General features: G+C 51.5%; 1 protein-coding gene across 7 annotated transcripts in view; it reads right to left on the minus strand.

Annotated features, from left to right (window-relative positions):
• Positions 1-20,993, minus strand: part of LOC125116370 (solute carrier family 5 member 4) — a 231,698-nt gene that overhangs the window by 91,530 nt on the left and 119,175 nt on the right. For 4 of the 7 annotated variants that reach the window (XM_047761549.1, XM_047761550.1, XM_047761548.1 and 1 more), the window contains one exon: positions 11,232-11,310. The exons of the other annotated variants lie outside the window; for them this stretch is intronic. The gene's annotated coding sequence lies outside the window, so the exon portion shown is untranslated. The remainder of the gene's footprint in view (positions 1-11,231; positions 11,311-20,993) is intronic. 7 annotated transcript variants of the gene reach the window in all.

Genomic DNA, 20,993 nt, shown 5'->3' on the forward strand with positions numbered 1-20,993 from the left:
CTGCCTTTGTCACTTTGGCCAAAGACAGCCTCAGACCTGCCCCAGTGAACTGTGTCCCCTCCTGGTCCCCCTTCACTGTTTGGTCAGCACAGGCCTCAGTGACCCGGGCAGCTCTTAGAGGCCTTCCTGAGATCCCCCTGGTCCCCAGCCCCCATCGCTGCTGCCTGTCCTGCCCTCAGTTATCCTCTCAGGCAGAGGGACCTGATGCAGGGCCCACTGAGGTGTCAGCAGCGGGGCAGAGGGGCTGTCATCTGCATGAAGGCCCCTCCCTCTCTCCGAGGATGAAGAGGGGAAGGACAGACCGGGGGTTGCTCTGCTTCAGCTGTGGGGCCGCAGAAGGCAGCCCTCGCGACAGTCTGCACCTTGGCCGGGTCCCCTCTGCTCCTCACCCTCCTGGCTCACACAGAGCTCCAGGTCCTGGGGACCTCAGACAAGCGTCCCTCCTTGTCTGACAGGAGGCAGGTTCCCCAGCTGCTGCTTGTTCAGGCTCAGCCTGTGACATCTGTTCCCGCTTCTGCTGACACCATGGGCCCAGGCTCTTCCTCCAGCAGAGCCTGATGGGGTCTCCTCCACTCTCCTCTGTCCCCATGTCACCCACTACAGCCCAAGGGGAAATGTCTCAGGGAAACTCTATGTCCCACTGCTTCTCATTTGTGTGCCTTTTTTTTTTTTTTTTCTTTATGCCTTTTCTAGGGCCGCTCCCAAGGCATATGGATATTCCCAGGCTAGGGGGTGAATCGGAGATGTAGCTGCCGGCCTACGACAGAGCCACAGCAACAAGGCATCCGAGCCGTGTCTGCGACCTACAAAACAGCCCACGGCAATGCCGGATCCCTAACCCACTGAGCAAGGACAGGGATCAAACCCACGACCTCATGGTTCCTGGTCGGATTCGTTAACCAGTGCGCCACGACGGGAACTCCCCACTGCTTCTCATTTGGAGACACAGAATGTCTTTGCACCAAGGCTTACGTGGAGGGTCCAGTGATGGGGGACTTAACTTTTCAGTTCCTTTGGATAAACACCAAAGAGCAGGGTTACTGGATGATATGGTAAAAATAAGTTTTCTTTTGTACGTCATGGCCAAACCATCCCCCAAGTTGGACATCCCATGATGCAGTCCCTGCAGCAGTGAATGCGCATCCCTGTCCCTCCACATCCTTGGCAGCAGTGCTCGTGGTCCGTTTTCAGTGCTGGGGGCAGACTCCTAGGTGTGTAGCAATACGCCCGTGTTGATTTGCTTGTTTGTCCCCGAGACACGAGATGTGGAGCTTCCTCCCTATTCTCATCTGCCCTGGGCGTGTCTTCTTTGGAGCAGTGTCTGTTCAGGGCTCTCACCCATTTGTGTATCAGATGTCTGTTTTCTTCCTGAATCTTAAGACTTCTTTGCAGGAGTTCCTGCTGTGGCGCAATGGGAGCGCTGGGATGCAGGTGCACTCCCCAGCCAGCTACAGTGGGTTCAGGGTCTGGGCTTGCCACAGCTGTGGCTTAGGTCGCAACTATGGCTCAGAGCCGATCCCTGGCCTGGGAAGTCCATGTGCCCTGGCGCAGGTGACCAAAACAAATAAACATACCCAAAACCAGAGTTACTTGCCCATTTTGGATAACAGTCCCACACCAGATGAGTATAGGTAAAATATCTTCTCCAGATCTGTGGCTTCACTTTCCAATCCCATGACTGTCTTCTGAAGAGCAAATTTTTATAAATGTCAAAGAAGTCCAGCTGCTCAATGATTAATTTAATGGACCGTGCCATTGATAGTTTACCTGCTAAATCATCATCAAGTCAAAGGTCATCTATAGTTTCGTCTCTGTTTTCTTCTAGGAGTTTTATAATTTTGCATTTTACATGTGGGCCTGTGGTTCATTTTGAGGTCCTCTTTTTTGAGGGTCTATGTTCGGTGACTTTTATTTCTCTTTTGGACATGTGATGTCCAGTTGCTTAAGCACCACTGACTGAACACACTATTTCCATTTGCCTTTGCTTCTTTGTCAAAGGCTGGTTGTCTGTATTCGTGTGAGTGTATCGCTCTGCTCTCCATTTGTTCTACTGAAGAATGTCTCTATTCTGGCACCAACCCCACACTGTCTGGATTATTCCTACTTTATCGTAAGAAATGAAGTCAGGCAATTTCATTCATCTCCTTCAATATTGTTGGCTATTGTGAGCTTTACGTCGGCATATAAACCTCCAGTCTTTTTTCCCCCCCATATCCACAAAATAACTCTCAGAATTTGTATTGGCCTTGCGATCTAGAGAACAAATTGGTGAGAGCTAACATCTTGGCACCATTCTTATCCATGAACTTGGACTCTATCTCGCATAAATAGTTCTTTGTTTTGATTTTGGTCATCAGAGTTTGGCAGATTTCCTCATAGAGATCTTGTTTAGGTTTTGATAGATTTACATTCAATATTTCATTTTTGCTGAGGAGTGCTGATGTAAATGGTGTTATGTGTCTAAATTCAATTTCCATTTTTCATTTCTAATATATAGAAAGGTGTTTGACATTTTTTTTTTTTTGGTTGGGCCTCACCCGCGACATATGGAGGTTCCCAGGCGAGGGTTCGAATGTGAGTTGTAGCTGCCGGCCTACACCTCAGCCATAGCAATGCAGGATCTTAGATGCGTCTGTGATCTACACCATGGCTCACACCAACGCTGGATCCTTAACTACTGAGCGAGGCCAGGGATTGAACCTGGGTCCTCATGGATGCAAGTCAGATTCGTTTATGCTGAGCCACAGTGGGAACTCCAGAAAGGTGTTTGACTTTTGTATGAACTCTGTGTCCTGCAACCTTGCTTAAATAGCTTTTGAGACCCAGGACGTTGTTTGGTCAACTTTCTTCCGATTTTCCCTGGTGGCCTAAGGATTCAGCATTGTCACAGATGTGGCTCAGGATCCATCCCTGGCTCGGGAACTTCTGTGTGCTGCCTGCATGGCAAATAAAGAAATTTTTAAAAAAATCACATCTTCTGCAAGCAAAGAGAGTTTCGTTTCCCTCTTCTGCTCTGCCTATGTTTTGTGTCTTTTCTTGTTTGATTGCCTTAGCTGCGACGTGCAACTTTTCATGGTTGCAAAGCAGGGCACAGAGAAAGCTCTGAGTTGTCAGCTCTGGACTGCCATCAGTTCATCAATTACAGTTCAGGTTTCTGCACCTTGGCACAGGTTTCTTTGGATGTTTCAGCTCCTGGGTTTCTGTTCTGTTCTTGGTGATAGTCTGTAGCCACCTGTTGGTCTCCAACATTGGCAACAGTTGTTAAGACCGGTGACCTCACTTCTCCTGTACATCTAAGAAGATGAGTTGCTTTTTTGGTGGGTTTAACTTGCTAGGATGGAGCAGTGACTTCCAAGCTCCTGAGAAGCAGAACCTTTCTTACTGAGCCATAGCTGACATTCAACCGCCTGCCCGTCTTTCCGTGTACAATTTGAGAAGGGTTCACCTATCCACCTACCTTTGGAAGCATCTCCACAATCAAGTCAGTGAGCACACAGAGCTCCCGTGGTGGCGCAGCAGTAACCAACCTGACTTGTATCCATGACGTGGCGGGTTCGATCCGGGTGCTTGTTCAGTGGGTCAAGGATCTGGCATTGCCGTGGCAGTGGTGTAGGCTGGCGACTATAGCTCTGATTTGACCTCTAGCCCGGGAACCTCCATGTTCCATGGGTGCAGCCATTGAAAACCAAACCAAACCAAACCAAACCAAACAAAGCAACAAACAGGGAGCACAGGCACCAAGGCAGGAGTCTGCTCAAGCCCCTTGGAACTCCCTTCCTCTCTCCTGTCCTTCCCCATCACTCCCTTCACAGGCAGCCCCATCTCCATGGAAGCCCATCTCCTCCCAACAGACAGAGGAGGAGCCAGCCAGGAGCCCATGGAGGGGACGGTAGCTCAGGGTTTCCAAGGGTAGAGCAGGGACTGAGGCTGGGGCCCAGAGCAGGGAGGGAGGGGCGGCCAGGTGGTCGTGGAGGGGCGGGGCCACAACAGGAAGTTCCCCTGGGTGCTGAGGGGATGGGGTTTTATACCACCTGCAGGGGGAGGCAGTGAGGGGTTTAAGGCAGGGTGACCTGCTGGAGCTGAAGGAGAAAGAGCCCTCAGGACCTGGAGGAGGGGGTGCCTGAGGGGAGCAATTGATTCTGGGTCTAGATTATTTGCTGAAGGTCCTTGTGAATCCAGAATGTGGGGGGCCATTTGCACAGTCAGGTGTAGATGTGGGTACAGTGGGGAAGTGTCGGCTTCTGCCTTCCTCTGTCCGGCCACCTCACCCATTAGCAAAAATATGATGAGGTAAAAATGCATACTGACTTTTCTAATACATTGAAAATAAACCCATAAGCAACTACAGGGGGGAAAATTGTGTTGCAAATAACTTGGATAAGATCTGGAACAAAAGAATGACAAAATGTGTGAAGCACATGCACAAGACCATAGCCTTTACCTGCGGAGAAAAAGGCTGACTTCATGAGACAGAGGACGCCACTGTTCACAGGCCAACGACAACTCTACAGTTCTCTCCATCTTGGACATGACACCACGATCCATCACATCTCTACACAATCTTCTAATATGTTTGTATACCTTTGGATCGTTCGCTAAATGGTTTTCCTTTAAAGACGCCACTGAGATTGACGACCTTGGGAAGGGCCAGCTGCCTCCTTCACTTGGACACTTCCTGCACATGCTGCCAACCAGCTCACAGTCCCCTGTGTGAGATGCTGACCTACCACAGCTGCGGCTTTTTGTGTTTCCATGGACTCTGCCCTGGCATTGCTGCCATTGAGTCGTCATCTATGAGTAAGATGCATCTGCTGTGAGAAAACCTACATGAAACAAGCACAGCTGCTGTGGGATCCTGGAAGCTGAAAATCAGAGCAATCTGTGTCCACTGAGACCCTGACCAGGTCTGTGACCAGCAGGGGGCGCTGGGGGACTGCACCTGGGACCCTGCACAGCTCTCCAGGGAGGACCCTTTTCTCCCAGGAGCTGGGCCTCGGGGCGGGGCCTGTGCAACCTGGTGGGGACTCAGCAGAGGGTCCATCAACACATGAATGGATTAAGAAGAGGTGGTCCATATACACAATGGAATCCTACCCAGCCATAAAAAAGGACGAAATAGTGCCATTTGCAGCAACATGGATGCACATCTACTTAGAGAGTCTCATCCTAAGTGAAGTAAGTCAGAAAGAGAAGGACAGAGACCATGTGAAATCACCAATACGAGGACGAGGACTCTAAAATATGGCACAGATGAACCAATCTACAGAACAGAAAGAGCCTGGCTGACATGGAGAGTAGACTTGTGGTTGCCAAGGGGGATGGGGCGGGAGGGGGAGGGACTAGGAGTTTGGGGTTCAGAGATGCAAACTTCTGTACCAAGAATGGAAGGCAAAGTGTTCCTGCTGTAGAGCACAAGGGACTATATCCAAACACTTGTGATGGGACATGATGAAAGATAATATAAGAAAGATTGTATGTATGTGTATGACAGGGCCACGTTGCTGTACAGCAGAAATAGAGAGAACAATGTAAGTTGACTATAAAATTTTCTTTAAATAAATAAATGTAGGAGTACCTGTCATGGCTCAGTGGTTCACAAATACAACTAGGAACCATGAGGTTGCGGGTTTGATCCCTGGCCTCGCTCAGTGGGCTAAGGATCCGGCGTTGCTGAGAGCTGTGGTGGAGGTCCCAGACTCGGCTCAGATCCCTCCTTGCTGCGGCTTGGCTGTGGCCGGCAGCTGTAGCTCTGATTACACCCGTAGCCTGGTAACCTCCACATGCCCAGGAGCGGCCCTAGAAAAGACAAAAAAAACGACCAAAAAAGTAAAATAAATAAATAAATGAATAAAATGAAAAATAATAGCAATGTAAAAGGTATAGAATATAAATGTAATAAGATATTAAGATAAAAATATAAATGAAATATAAACAAAAACCCCAAATTATAATAAAAATAAACTAGATAAAAAATTAAATTAAAAAAATTAAACCATCCCTGCCTGTGACCATCACCAGCTCGACTTTGGCCTCTGCTGCCACTTGCACTCTTGGTTCCAGACAGTGTTACATACTCCCCTCCTGGGCCATCTTTATGGGGTCCGTGAACACGTCTCCTTTCCTGACTGGTCTCCCGGGGCAGATAGAATCCCTCTGTGCCCAGGTACAAACCAGCCCTCGCGGGTCCTGGCTACAATGACAAGGAAGCCGAGGCCCAGCCTCTGTGCCCTGGGAGACCCGGGGGCCTCTGACACCCCCTACATGTCCCGCTCCTGGTACAGGCGTTCTGCTCCTGCCCTGCACCCTGACCCTCAGGGAAGCTGGGTCTTCCCTTTGTCTGGGGCTTTCACTCTGAGGGGCTCCTCACCTCCAGGTGCTGGGGGACCCTCCCCAGTCAGGACCAGGCTCTCAGACCCGTCACTCGCTCACGTTCTGTACTTTCACCCCCACATCCCTCCCACGCTTCCCTCCCTGCTTCTTTCTTTGGGCTGATGTTGACTAAATATCAGTATTTTAGATGCAGACTTTATGACCCCTCCCCCACTAAAGCCATGGGGTCTAAATCCTGGACATAATCAGATTTCCACTAAAGATAAGGAAACACTCATCAGAGTGTCTCAGTCCAGCCATGAAGGAGGAAGCCCTAAAATGATGATATTCCATTGAGAGTAAGGAATGCCTTCTATCAAATATTTCACCAGGAAAGATTTTAAAACTGCACTAAAATATCTTTCAATATATCGGGGTCACAAAGCAGTACAATCAGGACTCGATTCAAGGGTAAACGCAAACCCAGGGAAGGAATCAAGAAGAAGGCAGGTCACCTTCTGAGGCAGAGATGGAACTAAGAACAGAGATGGGCAGTAAGCGCGGGGAAGCTCCCAGGAGACCCTCACACACACCGCGGCCACCACGTGTCCACCTGGGAGGGTCACTGGGAGAGAGTCAAGACCAGGAAGGACCCAACCGGGAATCTGGGAACTGAAAGCCTGGAATGTGGCTTAAGTTGGCTAACTTCTGGTAATGACCCCAGGAGCAAGGCAGGAGCAAACTCAGAATTCAGGACATCCTGAAACACCCAGCTTATCCACATTCCATACACCTGTAGGAGGTCATGAGGGACCTGGAAAAGGAATGTTTCTGCCCAAAGTACATGGAGGGGCTGCATTCCACTGCCCTGGGCAGTGACATCAAAAAGACCCACTGGCAATGCCACAAAGCCCTTCCAGGAGGCTGGGGCTGTGCAGTGGGGGAGGATGTGGGTCTGAGCCCAGCAGGGGGTGCTGAGGGACTGTCCTGAGAGCTCAGGGTCCTGGGCCAGGCAGCCTGGGGACACACTCCACTGGCTCTGGCGCCTATGGGCACCCGGGTCCTCACTCAGGTGTGACTGTCCTAAACCTGGGTCCCCAGGAGACCCTCGAGCCCTCAGCTCTGAGGAACACATGTGCCTTTGATGTCCTCCCCTCTTTGTCACACAGTCACTGCCCAGCCCTGCTGTTCAGGCAACACCAGGGGGACAATCACACAACAAAACGAATGTCCTTAAGGATGGTGACCTGCATGCTACCTGGACAGACGATGAGGGACCCCGGGGACAGACTTGTCTCCACACCAACCCCTGGGCCTCACAAGCAGGCTCTGGGCTCCCCACCAGGACCTGGATTCCTCCTTCACCCCCTCGCTCACTGAACCTGGGTGTCCTGTGGGGGAGGTGACAGGGTGTGGGTCTGGGGGCATTTGCACTGCCTGCTGCTCCTGTCATCGGGGCACAGGGGTGGGGCATCCTGTCTTTCTGTCACCTTCTCACCCTCTTTCCACGGGCAGGGGTCACATGCTCATGGCTCTACCACCCACAGTGTATAGGTTTTCTTTTTAAACTATTTAAAATACATCTTGAATAAAGGCCTTGTAGCCTATACCGATTTCTCATTTTAGCAAATCAACGGACCCCAGCCCAACCAGGACAGCATCCGATCAGAAAGTACCAGGACAATCTCCTTTTGGATTGGAGCTGATAGTTGCACCAAGGACTCAACCTATGAGCCACTAGAATCCATGTTCTATCAGGAAAGACACCCCTGATCCCCCCACGTGGGACCTGGGCTGAGACGCGGGTGTGTGTGCAGGCCCTGGTGCTGACGATGGAGTCTGGGGGAAGCGGGCTGAGGAGGCCAGGGTCTCCCCGCATCAGCTGCTCTCAGAGACAGAAACTCAGCCCAGAGGAAGCTGCTCCCTGAATCAGGCAGCGCCACTCAGGACCCTCAGGGGTGCTGCTCTGGCACCACCTCCAGCCTCTCCCCACCTCCATCCACACCGGGTCCTCATCTCCCGGCCCACCCCCGTGGGAGGCATTAGTGTGACCCTGGGGCCTGCAGAAGGCCTGCGACAGTCTGTGTGGCCGCAAACCTGGGGATCCGCGCTGATGACATGCCCCCCAGTGTGTTCGAGGGGTGGGAGATCTTTGTCCTCTGTCCTGCAGCTTCTCTCCTACTCGTCCGGCAGTTCTCGTTTATGCCCACGTTTTATACAGACTTATGGTAACTGACACTGTCTGTGTTTTCAGATTTTTAATTCTTTTTATGTGTTAACACACCTTCTCATAAAAGAAGGGATGCAATGAAATGATATTCTTCCCGACAATTTAATAAATACGCATGTATAATAGGAAAATGACTTCATGCGAATGGTTTTTTTTGGATATGAGTTGAGGCTCAGACACCTGTGTAGAGAAAACCATTCTATGAGGTGTTTCCTTGTTGGTTTGTTTTGTTCATTTAGGGCCGCACCTGCGCATATGGAAGTTCCCAGGCTAGGGGTTGATCCGTGCTCCAGCTGCCAGCCTGCACCCCAGCCACAGCAACGTGGGATCCTTAACCCAACGAAAGCGGCCAGGGATCAGACCCCCATCCTCACGGATCCTAGTCTGGCTCCTTAACCGGTGAGCCACAAATGGAACTCCATTTCTATGAATTTGAAAACACCCAACTTACCAGCAAATATAACATGGAAACAAAAATGCAATTTCATTTGACCCTGAGATGAGCAGCAGTTTTGTTCCTCAGCTTCCCCAATTACTGGAGACATTCTTTCCTCCTACTCGTCCTCCTATCTCCCCAAACCCCTGATCCACCTTCAAATTCTGTCTGCTCCACAGAACACAGTAAATGGAATGGGACTTTTAAATATTCCATGACATTCACACCAAATTCTTCAAATAAAGTTCTATTTTCACTTCCAGCAATACACTCATGGTTTCCTACAATGTCATGTCGGATATTGCAAAGTGTCTCATAATTTCATAGTGACACTGTCACCTTTCCATCTCAAAACCTACAATAAAATTACCATGACTCCATAAACAGATGCTTCCTAGACAAGGACGCTGTCACCCCAGCCTGGATGTGCACCTCGATCTGTGGCAGGCCCACCAGCCTCACTTCCCAACACCTTCCAGTGACAGGGTTCAGCACTGGCTCAGGGGATGAACCCAGCCTTAGCAATGTCCCAGGGGACCCAGTGCTGAGGGGGAGGGAGGCTGAGCTCCCACTGAGAAGACCAGCAGGCCCTTCACTGAGGAAGCAGGAAACAGCCCAGGGATGGGGGAGAAGGGGACAGCCCAGCTCCTCCTTCTGCCCTCAGGCTCCAGGGAAGGGACTGAGGACTGAGCTCACAGGAGTCAGGGCAGCACGATGGGTGAAGGACGTCACCCCTACCCCTCAGTGTCTCATCCCTGTGCTGTCCTTGGTCTGTGGGACATCCCAGCATCTGCCCCCTTCAAAACCTCCCCAGGGGACATCAGGTGACACTGGGCAGGGACGGGGGGGGGGGGGAGCTGATTTGCATGAAGGCCCTGCCCCCACTCATGGCTCTGGGAGGCATCAAAAGGCCCGAGGGCCCCACCATCCAGCCCAGGAGGCTGAGGAGGCCGCGTCCCAGGAGTGTCCCCACCATGGCCTGGACGGTGCTTCTGATCGGGCTCCTCGCTGTCAGCTCAAGCCAGGGGCTGGGGCTCTGCATTCTTGGGGGGCACCTGCGGGCCACTCTCAGGACCTTGACACCATGGCAATCCCTGTCTCTCTCCTGTCAGTTTTAGGGGTGGATTCTCAGACTGTGATCCAGGAGCCGGCGATGTCAGTGTCTCTTGGAGGGACCGTCACACTCACCTGTGCCTTTAGCTCTGGGTCAGTCACTACTAGTAACTACCCCAGCTGGTACCAGCAGACACCAGGCCAGCCTCCCCGGACTGTTATCTACGAAACAAACAGCCGCCCGACTGGGGTCCCCAGTCGCTTCTCTGGAGCCATCTCTGGGAACAAAGCCGCCCTCACCATCACGGGGGCCCAGGCTGAGGACGAGGCCGACTACTTCTGTACTCTGTATAAAAGTAGTACTAATGCCACAGTGATGTAAACCCATGGGGAAGTGGGACCCAAACCTCCTCCTGTGCTCAGAGGGCTCAGCCCTTAGAGGCAGGAGAGGCAGAGGGAGAGTGGGGACGCTCAGCACCACCAGGGCGAGGGAGGCTCCGGCCCCATCTCCTGTCCAGGGGTTCATGGCCAAGGGCCTCCTCCTGTCTCCTCAGGGGTGTGGCCACCTCTCCAAGGGGACCCCTCTCTGCCTGTCATACTGGGGAGGGGGCATCAGCTCCCACTTTCATCAACCAGCACGGAGCCTCAGAGACCCCTCCACTACCAGCAAGACTCTTCCTATTCAAACAGCACAAACACATATGTCCTCACCATTCATTGGACGGTGCAGATACATTCGTATTAATTTAACATCAGAACGGAAGCACTAGTGGGAGCTTGCTGGAAACACAATTTCCCAAACTCGAGCTACTGGGTCAGAACCTTGGTTTGGCGTGTGTGAATCTCAGGTCAACAAATGCCCACCAACAATGTAAGGCACATCCATGTTCCAGAGGTGTAACCTCCACCCCTATTGCTATGAAATCACCCTGAGACTTGCCCTGTGAAGTTCAGCCAAGGCATGTTAACATCCCAGGATCACAATCATTCCCCCAGGAACACTCAGAACTTCAGAATCCTCAGGAACAGATTCAACATCTAAAGACACGGGGGAACCTCAGACTCGATTTCCAATTATGACTAGAACGTGGGAGGAATCCAGATTAGAACCTCTGCTCTCTAGAGATGTACTTGAGCTACTACAGATATGTTACTATCTAGAATTGGCTCTGGAAACCCTGGTAGCACCATGTGCAGACTCACCTGGGGCCAGGACCCGAGGGCAGGGCTGGGGCTGCGTCACCTGGTGGATGTTCCCTGAGGCCTTCAGCACAGGCTAGGACTGTGAGGAGAAGCAGAAATATGAAATTTGGGGTTGTTTCCTTTCCTCTCTGTAGAAAACGATATTAGAAAACTCTCATGGTGAGGTCATTCAAAATGTGAGGGAAAAGCAGTATTTGCACAGATAGGTTAGGATTACACTCACATGTGTGTAATTACATATCTGTATTTAGATATTCTATGTACATCCATATGCGTGTGCTTCTGTCCATATAATTGGGTTGTGTCAAGAAGCGATCATTTAGTCAAGGTCACCCACCTGGCTCTGAAACCCAGGGTCTCCCTCAACAGACACTTGGGAGGCTGTGCCTCCAGGGCGGAGAGGAGAGGTTGTGTGGCAGCCATGGCTGCCCCACCAGGGACACAACAGGCCCCGGGTGTGCAATGCATGCTGGGAGACACGCAACTCAGGGGGGATGCGCCCAGTGGATGCAGATCAGTCATCAGGACTTCTGGGGACAAATGGAGCCTGTGGCCTCCCCAGGGTCACCAGAGCCAGGTAAAACACAGAGGGATGAGGAAACTAAATTTACGTCTTATCTATCCTGGGCCCATTCTAGATCAGGTTTGCACAATACAAGGAATTTGGATTTGGACAGCTTCTATTTTTTTTTTTTTTTGCTTTTTAGGCCCGCACTCTCGGCCTATGGAGGTTCCGAGGCTACGGATCGAATCGGAGCTATAGCATCCAGCCTATGCCACAGCCACAGCCACAGCCACAGCAACACAGGAACAAAGCTGAGTCTCCGACCTTCACCGCAGCTCAGGGCAACACCAGATCCTTAACCTACTGGGCTAGGCCAGGGATCCAACCTGCAACCTCATCGATACCAGTCAGATTCGATACCACTGAGCCATGACAGGAACTCCGGAATCGGTTCAGTTTGATCCCATGTGTGCTCTTACAGATATTTAAGGAGTTTATCACTGTAGTTTCAGACCTTCTCAAAAAACACAAAACCAGAATCTGATCTCTTGGTTGGTGGATTTCATCAAATATTTAAGTTGGAAAGAGTAATGATGTGACACAACCTTTCAAAGAAAATGGACAAAGAAAGAGTAATAACCAGTATGTTTATGAGGCCAACTTTTCCCTAATGCTATAAATAAAATACTTAAAAGAAAAACCCTAAAAGCCAATATTATTCAGGAATATATATACACATAGAGCTTGAAGTATTTGCACATTGAAGCTAGCAATAGAGCAAAAATCATCCATCTAGAAATCCTAGGGTGATTTCACATTTGATAATCCATCAATGTAAATCTCACTTGAAAAGGAAAAAATAAATGTGAGCATCTCCATAGATGAAAATATTGAGCCACTCAACACTCTTGGTTTATACAAAATTAAGAAGAAGAAAAAGGAAATGTCTCAGTAAACTCCCAACACAATGGGATTTTCTCAACCTGATCAGGCGCACCTTTGGAAAGGCTATCTGGAAAAATCACACGAAAGGTTATAGACAAGGTTTGCCCCAAGATCAGGGACCTAGTCTGGTCCAGAAGAGATCCCAACATCCGGTATGTCGTTTTTTTTTTTTTGTCTTTTTTCCTTTCAACGGCCACTCCCACGGCACATGGAGCTTCCCAGGCTAGAGGTGGAATTGGAGCTTTGGCCACTGGCCTACGCCAGAGCCACAGCAACGCGGGATCTTAGCCGCGTCTGCAACCTACACCACAGCTCACGGCAACACTGGATCCTTAACCCACTGAGCAAGCCAGGGACCGAACCCGCAACCTCAGGGGTCCTAGTCGCATTCGTTAACCACTGTGCCACAACGGGAACTCCCGGGTATGAGTCTTTGAGGTGACACAGCATTGGGGTTAGAGAGGCAGAGTTGAGTGTGGCAGAGATTCATTCAACATTTCTCCTCCCTGAGCAGATGGTCTAGTTTCCTGTCTCAGACCACTTCACTCTGTGCTGTTCTCCCTGAAAACCTGTAACCTTAGGACAAGCCTGAGAAAACATCAGGGCAACCCAAATCAGGGGACGTTCTTCAAAACACTGCACCTGTGTGGTCCAAAATCCTCAGAGACAGGGAAAGCCAGGTAGCTGGAAAGTGGCCACAGATTGGAGGAGTCCAAGTAGCATGATTTGGAAAAATGCAACCTGGATTCCAGCTCTGGCTGCACGGACACAACAATGATGAGAGAGGAAACTGGAGTTTGACCTGCCACCAGCAGGGGCGCTGTGGGGCGGGGGTCCTGGGCGCTGTGAGCAGAGGGCGCTCAGGGATGGGAAAGTTCTCCCCTGACTGCAAACCTGGGGCTTGGGCCTCAGATCACTGACTTGATGGGGAATCTGAAGCTGTGGCTCCTGGAAGTGACTCCTGCTTTCAGGCTTGGGTATTTTCCCATCGAAGGTACTTCAATGCAGGGCCCTCGCAGGAGGCAACCTCAGAGCATCACTCTCCAGGGGCCCCACCCCAGGAACAAGAATGGACCCTTAGGGGAGGGAGCTCCTTTGCATGACCAGGTCCTCCTCCCTGGGGCTCTTGGATACAGGAGATCTTGGGAAATTAGGTAGAGGAGTTTGCTGAGATGGCTCGGCAGGAAGGGACCTGACTAGTACTCATGAGGATAATGGTTGAATCTCTGGCCTGCTCAGTGGCTTAAGGATCTGGGGTTGCAGTGAGCTGTGCTGTAGGTGGCAGATGCAGCTCTGATTCCTCTCTTAGACTAGGCGCTTCCATGTGCCCTGGATGCAGCCCTGTGAGCCACAAAAGAACAAGGTGGTAGAAATTCCCACTCAGGAGTTCCCCCAGTGGGGCAATGGGATTCAGCAGGGTGGTGGGAGCGCTGGGACAGGTTGGATTCCTCTCCAGGCACAGTGGGTTAAGGGTCCTCCTTGGCTGCACCTGGGGCTTAGTTTGACACTGGATCTGATCCTTTGCCTGGGAAGTCCATCTGCCCAGGGGCAGCCAATAAAAAGCGTGGTGGGGGCGGTAAATCTCATCCAGATGATTGGCATCTTATGATTTTCTGTGAAGTGGTTTCAGGAGAAAGTTCTCTACTTTTTCTCATGGCTCTGGGAGGCATCAAAAGGCCCGAGGCCCCCACCGTCCAGCCCAGGAGGCTGAGGAGGCCACGTCCCAGGAGTGTCCCCACCATGGCCTGGACGGTGCTGCTGCTCGGGCTCCTCTCTGTCGGCTCAGGTCAGGGGCTGTGGCTCTGCATCCTTGGGGGGCACCTGCAGGCCGCTTTCAGGACCTTGTCTCCATGGCAATCCCTGTCTCTCTCCTGTCGTTTTAGGGGTGGATTCTCAGACTGTGATCCAGGAGCCAGCACTTGTCAGTGTCTCCTGGGGGGACAGTCACACTCACCTGTGGCCTTAGCTCAGGGTCAGTCTCTACTAGTAACTACCCCACTGGTTCCAGTAGACACCAGGCCAGGCTCCCCAAACTGTTACCTACGAAACAAACAGCCGCCCGCCTGGGGTCCCCGGTCGCTTCTCTGGATCCATCTCTGGGAACAAAACCACCTTCACCACCACGGGGGCCCAGGATGATATGGACTTCTGCCCCAGGGTATATGGACTTCCCAGGCAAGGGATCAGATCCAGGACACAGCGTCAAACTAAGCCCCAGGTGCGGCCAAGGGGGACCCATAACCCACTGTGCCTGGAGAGGAATCCAACCTGTCCCAGCGCTCCCTCCACCCTGCTGAATCCCATTGCCCCACAGCGGGACGCCTGAAAGAGAATGTCTACCAATTTTTTAAGATTTATTTTTATTGTTATTTTTTGGTCTTGCAGGGCTACATCCAGGGCATATGGAAGTTCCCAGGCTAAGGGTGGAACGATGGTGGACAATGCCAGCTATTACTGCTGATTGTATAAGGGAAGTAGCACCTACACGTGCACCACGGGGAGCGAGGCTCTGGCCCCATCTCCTGTCCAGGGGTTCATGCCCAAGGGCCACCTCTAGTCTCCTCGGAGGTGTGGCCACTTTTCCAAGTGGACCCCTCTCTACCTGTCATGCTGGGGAGGGGGCTCAGCTCCCAATTTCATCAACCAACAGTGAGTCTCAGAGGCCCCTCCACTACCAGCAAGACTCTTTCTATTCAAACAGCACTAACAGATATGCCCTCACCATTAATTAAACGGTGCAGATAAACTGGTATTCTTTTAGCATCAGCACAGAAGCACTAGCGGGAGCAGGGCCCTTCTAGGAGGCAACCTCAGAGCATTACTCTCCAGGGGTCCCATTCCAGGGACAAGAATGGACCTTTAGGGGGAGGGATCTCTTTTGCATGCCTAGTTCCTGCTGCTCAGTGGGTTAAGGATCTAAGGTTGCAGAGAGCTGTGGTGGAGGTCGCAGATGCAGCTCCGATGCTGCGTTGCTGTGGCTGTGGTGCAGGCCAGCGACAGGGCAGCTCTGATTCCACCCTTAGCCTGGGAACTTCCATATGCCCTGCATGTAGCCCTGCAAGACCAAAAAATAACAATAAAAATAAATCTTAAAAAATTGGTAGACATTCTCTTTCAGGCGTTCCGCTGTGGGGCAATGGGATTCAGCAGGGTGGTGGGAGCGCTGGGACAGGTTGGATTCCTCATCAGGCACAGTGGGTTAAAAGTCCTCCTTGGCTGCGCCTGGGGCTTAGTTTGACGCTGTGTCCTGGATCTGATCCCTTGCCTGGGAAGTCCATATGCCCAGGGGTGGCCAAGAAAAATAAAAAAAAAGAGGGGGGTGGGGATGGAGGGCTATTCTCATTCAGAATAGTGACATCCTGTGATTACCTGTGAAGTGGTTTCATGATAAAGTTTTCTACTTTTTCTTTTGTCGGGTGTTTTAGGGCCACACCTGTGGTATCTACTTTTTCTATAGCAATTACTGTTTGATTTTATATCTTTTTTTTTCTGTCTTATTTTTTAGGGCGGCACTAGGGACATGTGAATTCCCAGGCTAGGAGGCGAATAGGAGCTGCAGCTGCTGGCCTATACCACAGCCACAGCAACAGGGCATCTGAGCCCTGTCTGTGATCAACACCACAGCTCAAGGCAACTCTGGATCCTTAAGCCAATGGGCGAGACCAGGGATCAAACTCACATCCTCAGGGATAGGAGGTGGGATTGTTACTGCTGAGCCACAGTAGGAACTTTTCCTATCTTTTTATCTTTGACAGGACCCGTTTTGGAAAACTGGATTTCTCTAGGAAAGGATTGGTTTCACTGAGTATTTTTAAAATTTCTTTTCCTTGGAGTTCCCGTCATGGCGCAGTGGTTAACGAATCCGACTAGGAACCATGAGGTTGCGGATTCGGTCCCTGCCCTTGCTCAGTGGGTTAACGATCCGGCGTTGCCCTGAGCTGTGGTGTAGGTTGCAGACATGGCTACAGCTCCGATCGGACCCTTAGCCTGGGAACCTCGATACGCCGTGGGAGCGGCCCAAGAAACAGCAAAAAAAAAAAAAAATTTCTTTTCCCCCAGAGTTCCCATGTTGGCTCAGCAGTTAACAAAACTGACTGGCATCCATGAGGCCCCAGGTTTGATCCCCAGCCTCCCTCAGTGGGTTCAGGATCCGGATTTGCCATGAGCTCTGGTGTAGGTCCCAGACATGGCTCAGATCCCACAGTGCTGTGTCCTTGGCGTAGGCTGGTGACTACGGCTCCGTTTGGACCCCTAGCCTGGGAACCTCCACGTGTGGCCCTAAAAGGAGAGAAAGACAAAAAAATTAAAAACAAAACTTCTTGAGGAGCAGAGCAAGATGGCGGAGGAGTAAGAGGTCACGCACACCTTCTCCCACAAACACATCAAGAAAATACCTCTGCATGTAAAACTGCTCCCGCAGAACATCACCTGAGTGCTGGCAGAAGCACTTCAACCTCCCAAAAGGGCAAGAAACTCTTGACATAAGTGGGTACCACAAAAGAAAAAAAGAGAGAGAAAAGGCATCAGGACGGGTCTAGCAGTCCCGAGAAGGAGCCATGAAGGAGACAATGAACCCACCTCCTGGGAAGCCACCTAACTGAGGAAAGATCGGCTGAGTCGGCGGGGCCTCAAAGTCACCGAGGAAAGCGCAGCAGCTGGGCTGAGAACAGCAAAGCAGAGTGAGAGCCGCCCAGACCATCTGAACCACCGGCCACGACACCACAGCCTGAAAGGCTCGGGCGGGGGCTGGGCGCTGAGACTCAGGCAATGGGCCTCAGTCCCCAGGACAGAACTGGGGATGGCATGAGGGGTTAAGGAGCAGTGCCCCACGGGCTAAGGAGGGGTACACCACGACAGAGAGACCCCAGAGAAGGTCCAGACCCGCAGGACAAGCGAGGCGCCATTGCTCGGAAGGGGAGAGGAGGAGGGGCGGGCCGCCCTAGATGCGCCCTGCAGAGGAGTGTGCGCATGCCCCAGGGCTTAGAGGGCGGGGTGGCTCTGCAGAGGCTGTGGGCGCTGAGAAGCCTCGTGCTCCTTTAGGGGCGATCAGGTGCTTCTTGTGCAGGCTACCAGTGGCCAGGCACCTATTGTGTGGGCTAAGGGCATGAGGGGCTAAGTGTGACATGGTGCCTCTTGCAGGATCTACAGGTAGCAGGGACAGACAGTGGCAGTCGTCTCACAGGCCAGAGGAAGGCGTGGCTTGCCACCACAGAGGGCCTGCGTGTGGGCTCCACCAGTGACCCCCGTCACCTCAGGGGTTGCCAAAAAAGAAAACAAGAGGGCATTGCAACCAAGCACTATAGGCTGTTGCTCTCACTCCCCTGGGAACACAACCCCCCCCCCCCGCCCCATAGCTGCCACTGCCAAAGGCTCTGGGTGACGCCCAGACACTTGGTCCCTGTCCCTTCCCAAGACCCTACAACTAGCAGCAGCTGGTGTAGCACCTCCTGCATGGGCTAAGTGGGTCAGGGTGCTTCTTGCGTGGTCTGTAGGAGGCAGAGGCAATCCGCCCCAGTTATCCCTGATTCCAGACACGGGCGTGGCCCACTCCCATTGGAGATATCGGACCAAAAATCACACGCAGCCCCGTTCACCTAAAGGGCACCACGGAGGAGGGCACTGTGACCCAACACCACCTGTTGGTACTCTCGCACCGCTGGGAACACACATGCCCTGCTGCGCCCTCTGCCAAACGTTCCAGGCAGTACCCACACGCCTGATCTCTGTCACTTCCCAGGATCCGGAAGCTAGGAGCACCCTTTACAACACCTCATCTCTGGGCTAAGTGAGACGGGTTGCTTCATGCATGCCCTACAGGTGGCGGGGGCAACCCACCCCAGTTATCACTGACTCTAGAGAGGGTCATGGCCTGCTCCCAATAGGGGTCCCTGAACAGGCACCACCTGCGGTTCCAATCACCTCAGAGCTGGGCATTGTGATCAAACACAAGCTGTTGTTGCTCTCCCTCCCCTGGGAACTCACGCACCCTGCTGTTGCTACTGACAAATGCTACTGACAAACCTAGAAGATCTGCCTAGAGCTCATTACCACTTCCCAGAGTCCTGCAACTAGGAGTAGCCTGTGCCACCTTCCTGTAGGTTCTTGCTGCTACTGAGAGCCCAACGACCAGGCACCGACTGCTGGCCCTACCCAGTGCCTCCTTCTCCCTGAAAACACACTGAGCATCCTGGGAACAACAGCCTGCTCACACCAAAGACAGACACAGCAAATATTCAAACTCCCGCACCAAAAATAAATTGGAATTCTCCCCTCCAAAAAAAAAAAAAAAACTACAAAGGGCTATTCTTGCACAGAAGGAGCCTTACAAGACTACACTTTGGCTTCCCCGAACTCACAGAAGAAGAAAAACACAAGCATGGTGAAGATGCTCAGAAACCATTCCCAGTTAAAGCAACAGGAGCACTCACCTAAAGCAGACAACAGTGCAACAGACCTCTGCAGTCTGACAGACACTGAGTTCAAAAGGGAGGCACTGAAAATACTGAAGGAATTCAGAGAGGATATGAACAGTAATGAAGATTCCTTTAGAAAGGAACTAGGAAACATAAGGAGGAGCCAAGAAAAACCAGAAAATTCATCTGCAGACATACAAACTGAGCTTAAGGCAATAAAGAGCAGAAGGAATCACGCAGAGGAACGAATTAGTGACGTGGAAGGTAAAATAATGGAAATCACCCACTCAGGACAGCAGACAGACAACCAAATGAAAGACCATGAAGGCAATACAAGAGACCCAGGGGATAATACAAAGCGGGCCAATCTATGCATAATAGGAATGGCAGAAGGAAAAGAAACAGAAAGGGGGATTGAAAATATCTTTGAAGAAATTATGGCTGAAAACTTTCCAAATCTAAAGCATACGGATATCAAGATACGGGAAGCAGAGAGGGCCCCAAACAAGCTGAACCCAAACAGGCCCACACCAAGACATATGATAATAAAAATGGCAAAAACGTTGAAGATAAAGAGAGGATTCCGGAGTTCCCATTGTGGCACAGTGGTTAACAAACCCGACGAGGAACCATGAGGTTGCGGGTTTGATCCCTACAACCTACCTCGCTCAGTGGGTTAAGGATGTGTCATTGCCATGAGCTATGGTGTAGGTCGAAGATGCGGCTCCGATCTGGCGTTGCTGTGGCTGTGGTGTAGGCCAGCAGCTGTGGCTCCGATTCGATCCCTAGGCTGGGATTCTCCATATGCCACGGGTAGGGCCCTAAAAGTAATAATAATAATAATAATAATAATACTAAACAGCTGTCTCCAGCCCAGATAAAAGGTTTCTTATCAGGTGTTCTTAAGTACCTCATGCACAAGAAGATTAAAATATATATAACTTTTAAATTTATATTTCTCACTTAAGATTGGCCTCTACATTGGACTGGTCTATAAAGTGAGCTACTGACTTCAAACTCACCTTAAAACAAGGCTGTAAAAAGAAGGAAAGAAAGAAAGAAAGAAAGAGAGAGAGAAAGAGGGAGGGAGGAAGAAAGAAAAAAGAAATAAGGAATCAAAGAAGGAAGGAAGGAGGTGGGTCTGAGCCCAGCAGGGGGCGCTGGGGGACTGTCCTGAGAGCTGAGGGTCCTGGGCCAGGCAGCCTGGGGACACACTCCACTGGCTCTGGCCTTAGTGAACAGCTGTGTCCTCACTCAAGTGTGACTGTCCTGCCCCTGGGCCCCCAGGAGCCCCACAAGCCCTCGGCTCTGAGGAACACACGTGCCTCTGACATCCTCCTCCTCTGTCACCCAGTCACTGCCCAGCCCTGCTGTTCAGGCAACATCAGGGGGACAATCACACAGCAGAGATGAATGTCCTTGAGCATGGTGACCTGCATGCTACCTGGACAGAGGATGAGGGACCCTGGGCAGGGACTGTCTCCACACCAACCCCTGGGCCTCACAAGCAGGCTCTGAGCTCCCCCGCAGGACCTGGATTCCTCCTTCACCTCCTCACTCACTGAACCCGGGTGTCCTGTGGGGGAGGTGACCGGATGTGGGTCTGGGGACATTTGCTGTGCCTGCTGCTCCTGTCATCTGGGTGCTCCGGTGGGGCATCCTTTCTTTCTCCAACCTTCTCGCCCTCCTTCCAGTGGCAAGTGTCACATGGTCATGGATCTGCCCTTGAAATGTCTAGATTTTTCTATAAATATTTTTTTTGTCTTTGTTGTTGTTGTTGTTATTATTGTTGTTGTTGTTGTTGCTATTTCTTGGGCCGCTCCCGCGGCATATGGAGGTTCCCAGGCTAGGGGTTGAATCGGAGCTGTAGCCACCGGCCTTTGCCAGAGCCACAGCAAC

Source organism: Phacochoerus africanus, chromosome 15, assembly GCF_016906955.1.
Source record: "Phacochoerus africanus isolate WHEZ1 chromosome 15, ROS_Pafr_v1, whole genome shotgun sequence".
Taxonomy (NCBI): domain Eukaryota; kingdom Metazoa; phylum Chordata; class Mammalia; order Artiodactyla; family Suidae; genus Phacochoerus; species Phacochoerus africanus.